Below are 5704 nucleotides of genomic sequence, written 5' to 3' on the forward strand. Positions count from 1 at the left end.
AAGATACAGACAGCATTTCACCAAAGAGGATATAAAGATGGCAAATAAACATGTAAAGAGATTTCCAATATTAATCATTAGCCCTTATAGAAATGAAAACTGAAAAAAAAATCCAAAACACATGCGATGTCAGTACATGACCAGTAGAATAACAAAAAAATAAAAATAATACTGATAATACTAAACACTGAAAAGGGTGTGGAGAAACTAGAATTCTCAAACATTGATGATCAGAATGCAAAATTGTACAGATGCTCTGGAAGACAGTTTGGTGGTTTTTATAAAGTTAAACATATACTTCACATTGTGACCAAACAATCCCACTGCTCACTATTTAACCAGAAGTAAACTTATACCTATACAAAGAAATTCACCTGAAGATTTGTAGCATATTCATATTGCTGAAAACTGGAAACATCCCAGATATGTTACAAGAGGCTAATAATTAAATAAGTAAAATACTATGAACAATGGAATGGAATAGAATACCTTTCAGTGATTAAAATGAGTGCGTTTTTCATAGACGCAACAATCTGGATGGATCTCAAATGCATTGTGCTGAGTCAAATAAGTTGGTCTCAAAATGTTGCATATAAACTGTATGGTTCCACTTATGTTACAGCTTTGAGAATAAAAAAAAAGCAAAAATTAGAACTATAAAAATTGGGAACAGGTCATTGGTTGACACGGGTCATGGTGGGAGAATGGGATGAGAATAAAGGGATAGCACTAGCTTGCTTTTGGAGGTGATGGATCTGTTCTACATCCTAACTCTGGTGGTAATTTACATGAATCTATACATGTGTGAAAATGCATAAAATTTTTCACAAAGCAGTCCATTTTAATCCATGATAATTAAAAAAAAATGAAAATGAAAAATAAATACAGTATGTCAGATCAGACATTTAGGTCACCTTGTTGAAATGTTAGTTTTGGAGTTGAAGTTGAAGCCATTTATTCCTCTGGATTCAAAGGCTTTTGTGAAGAAAGTTTTTAATTAGACTAATGGTTTGCGATTGTCTGTTGTGAAGTTTTAGCCACAAGTTCAATGATCTTGAAGCCATTCTTTTGTTTAAAAAATTTTTTTTAATGTTTATTTATTACTGAGAGACAGAGACAGAAACAGAGCGTGAGCAGGGAAGGGGCGGAGAGAGAAGGAGACAAAGAATCCGAAGCAGGCTCCAGGCTCTGAGCTGTCGGCACAGAGCCTGAAGCAGGGTTGAACTCACTGAGTGTGAGATCATGACCTGAGCCAAAGTCAGCCGCCCAACCACTGAGCCACCCAGGCGCCCCTAGAAGCCACTCCTAATAACAAAAAGGTTGGGAGATTTAAAGAGCAGAAGAGGTGAGGATGGGATCTTGAATGGAGGTATAGATTCTGTTAGAGAAAGCAATTGCTTCAAAGCCCTTATTATGTAAACATTGTCTATTTTTTTTTTTTTTGCTACAGTTTTATTTTTAGATAATTGGTCATTTTCATAACCTACAGTCAAAAATCAGGAGTGATTCTTTTTAATTTGTTTTATCGTTCACTTCTCTTATTTTAATTTTTAGGCTGAAAATTAGGTTTAAAATACTTTCTAGTTTCTCTGAGGACTGGGAATGCATGTGGTCTCTAGTCCTTGACCATTTGTCTTGTATTCTTTGTTCATTTCTAATTCTCTTTATTTTTAAGATATGCTACTCTATTAGCCCCAAGTTTTTTGTCTCAACATCTATGTTTCATTAATGATAATACCAAATATTTATAGCGCACCTGTAATCCACCAAGTGGTTCTCACAACACAGATTGAGGCATATAATTTCAAATTGTACCTGTAAAGAAACTGAACACACACACACAAATGTTTAGAATTGATAGGTTTTTAGAGAAAATATAAAGCATATTTGGGTTATAGCAAATCATTTTCAGTCCTCTGTTCACAGATGTATAACTAGGATGCTATTATTCTAGATTCTTTATAAGACTTAGAAAAAATACATTGTTTTTTTGTTTGTTTGTTTGCTTGTTTTACCAGAGAACTGGAAAAAGAAAGTAAAAACAAAGCAAAGCATGAACTGGAAAAAGAAAGTAAAAACAAAGCAAAGCAGAGAACTGGAAAAAGAAAGTAAAAACAAAGCAAAGCATTCGTCTAAGAAAAATAAGTGTTAAAGATAGTATAGTGATTAAATAAATTTCACGTACAAATTTTAGTATCTTTCCACTATTGATCTGAAGTCCAAGATACGTTCATTTTGTAACAGCTAAACCTTATTCCGTGAAAAAAAATTAAGTGATGTAAGGTTGCTGAAATCAGGATGAGCTAGTGCATTTCTTGAGCAGTTCAAATTGAGCTTTCTAAAATTCTCTAAGCAGTTCAAATCTAAAAATAACCTAAATTATTCAGATCTTTAATAATGTGCAAATACAATTCCATCCTTTCTAAGCTCTAGGTATGTGATAATTCCGATCATTTTTCATTAAAAGCTGTTGGATTTTGAACATTTAGAATTCTAATCTCATTGCCACAAAGGGCTGAAATGGCATTTATATTGATCTCAAAGGAGATCACACATTTCATGGGCTAAGAGGAAGGAAGGCACTCCAGGAGCCTTTGGAGGAGAGAGGAGGGGGAGAGAAACACCACCCTTATATCATGAGGAAGATTCTGTCTGGCTAAAATGTTTGGGCATCTCCAGTACAAGATATCAAAACAAAACTTTATAAAAAGAATTTATTCTACTTTGATAACTATAAGTTGTTTTTGTAGTTTGCCCTCAAGAGGGTTGACCTTTACAAGACTATTCTATGTTCTAACCTAAAGAAAAACTAAGAACTACATGCATAGTATATTTAATAATATTTGACAGTTTAAATAAGAGGGAGAAAAGTGTTTTCTACACCTGAAATCAAGAGATTTGAGGAATGTAATGTTATCAATTTAAATGAATAGGAAAGGGGTGCCTGGGTGGTTCAGTCGGTAGAGCCTACGACTCTTGATCTCAGGGTTGCAGATTTGAACTCCACCTTGGGTGTAGAGATTACGTAAAATAAAATTTTTAAAAATAAATAAATAAATGGATAGGAAAACAAATAACGCTCTTTATCAGACATAAATTTACTTTACAATGATAGATCCTTGAGATGTAGCAATTATGTAACTCAAATACGGTTTTGATGGTAAGGATGAACTCAGGAAACACTAAATTACAGAGATCACAGTAATCACAGAAATCACAGTAAAACACAGAAGATCATCATATTATCAAACTTAGAAAGTACGTACATTATATCTTTTTATTTTGAAATTTAATTGCACTAATCTTTAGCCAATATATGAGTAATGTATTTATATTAGGAAAACATTCTTTATGGTTACATTCCTGAGATTAAGATTCACACTCCTTATGTTAGAAGCAACTTCCCTTACTCTGCCAACTTTCAAAACTATGATTCCACTCTTTTTCAAGAATCTTTCTTTCTCTAACTAGATGAAAGGTAATGTGAGGCCACCATAAACTCGGTACAACACAGAAAAATGTAGTCAATTCAGCTTGCCTGCAATTTTAGTGCCTTCCGCTTTCAAACCATGGAAACCTAAGTACTCAGGAATTTTCCATTTCAGTTAACTTTTGTCAGCCTATGTGATGTGGCCTCATTCAGTTAGTACCTATTATTGACTTACTATTATGTGTCTTTTAGTATTGGGCACAACCTGCATGATTAACAGTGGTTTCTCTTAGCTTCTTCAAATATTCCATAGCAAATATTATGCTTTTTGAAATATTCTGAGTACATGAGGAGACAGGGATTCTAACTGTCTCAAACATTGATCAGGGACCAAACCTTTGCAAATGTTTCAATACTTTTAAATGGGGAGTTCAATGAACCTTTACTATAAATAAGATTAAATTGGTATGTTTGTTACAATGCAGATTTCTGGGCATCACAATAAAGGGAGTAAAGGGGTGGATTCCAGAAATCATCTTAAAGGATTATGAGAAACCCATGAAACACTTTCCAGAAATTAACATCCTGATCTGTGACCGGATAGGACTGGTGGACTGTAATTCAGGACCTTTAACAGGAGTCACCCAAAGAAGTTTATCAAAGTGGTTACAATTTTAAAAACTCCCTAAATGACTGACTCTCAAAATATCTTTCCATTCTCTCCCTCAACCATACACACATTTACCAAAGAAACTGCCTTTCTCTTTGTGAGAACCGCTGCTGTATTTGATTCATAAGCTTCCCTTCACCCCTAATATTCTCTGGTGGTTCCTTGTCACAATTTGTTTTGCTTAGAGCAAAAACAATGGACATGGACATTGCAAAGACATTTCTATCGCAGATTAGTTAAGATTCAGAGAGATTTAGTGGGCAGGGATCAGGGTTTGGGTTTAAACCACTCACTGACTCTGTGACCTTGGACAAATTACTTAACCTCTTTGAAACTCAGTTTCCTGTCCTTGGAAGTTGAATAATGGTACCTAGCATTCAGGTTTATTGCATTGATTTCACAAGATAAAATACAGGGAGTTGAACTGCAGTGCCTAATGCATAACATGTCCTCAAAAGTAACAGTTATTTTTATGTTTATTATTATTATTATTTTACTTTTTAAAGAGAATTGTTACTCATCAAATTGCATGACACACAAGAAATACATAAACATGATTATAATCCATTCTTGAAAAATGACTATAGTGTTAATGATTTGAGTTTTCTTCTATCATCTATCTAAAAACTATTTTATTTTCAGAGCTCACATCATTATTACTTTAAAGTTAGTACATACATGGGGGGTGGGTCTCATCTAATTTCTGAGAAAGTTTTCCTTTATCTTTTCGCCCTGCCTTTCAGATTAAGTAATTAACATTCTAGTGAAGATCCTATAATTCACATACTAATTTAAAGTCAGAGGCTCAAATGCTGTCAATATCGAAGTCCTATTGGAAACCAGAACCTTGCACCCTGTTCTAGGGAAGCCTGATCCCCACTGTCCACCGCTATTCTTTTCCGAAGGTAACAGGGCATTTTCTTCCGCCTCCCATATACATCCCCTCTGATACCTGTCATGTTTTGCAGCCCTGCTTGTATCCTGGCCCTTGATGCCCCCCCGTGGACCTCTGTGAGCTTCAGTTTCGAGAGTTCCATGTGATACCTTCTATGGACAATTTTTGGCCTTAGGGTACATCTCAATCAGAAGCCCGGCAGTCCCTCAGACCGTAACGTTAACGATGCTTCATTTTCACGTTCGGAGGAACACATCACATTTAAATCACTGCTTGGAGAATTCGCAGGCTACATTGATCTGAAACGTCTTCATACTGCGTATTGTTCAACCCGGCTCTACGTTTTTTAAGGAGTCAGCCCTGGGAACACGCGGAGAAAGGACAGAAACCCATTTCACCAGATTGAAAGGCCAAACCGACACGGGTGGCGGTCCAGTAACAAGTAGAATGTTTGGCTGAGCAGCATGTTGACAGTGACGATGGCGGCTGTGGTCCAGAGGGCACTGTCATCGTTCCTCAAACAGCCTGTTATGGACTAAAGTTTGTGTCCCCCTCTGCCCCGCAAAATTGGAAGCCCCGACTTCCAATGTCATGGTGTTTAGAAGTGGAGCCTTTGGGAGATAATTAGGTTTAGATAAAGTTATGAGGGTGGGGCTCCCATGATGGGATTAGTGTCCTTATAAGAAAAGAGAGACCCGAGCTCTCTCTG

General features: G+C 35.9%; 1 long non-coding RNA gene across 1 annotated transcript; it reads right to left on the bottom strand.

The window, feature by feature from the left end:
- Positions 1–498: 498 nt before the first annotated feature.
- Positions 499–5153, bottom strand: LOC122231865. Its single transcript, XR_006209135.1, has 3 exons — positions 5053–5153; positions 1757–1826; positions 499–622 (listed from the first exon to the last, which is right to left on the bottom strand). It is a non-coding gene; the product is annotated as an uncharacterized LOC122231865 (long non-coding RNA).
- Positions 5154–5704: the final 551 nt, after the last annotated feature.

Source organism: Panthera tigris, chromosome A1 (assembly GCF_018350195.1).
Source record: "Panthera tigris isolate Pti1 chromosome A1, P.tigris_Pti1_mat1.1, whole genome shotgun sequence".
Lineage (NCBI taxonomy): Eukaryota > Metazoa > Chordata > Mammalia > Carnivora > Felidae > Panthera > Panthera tigris.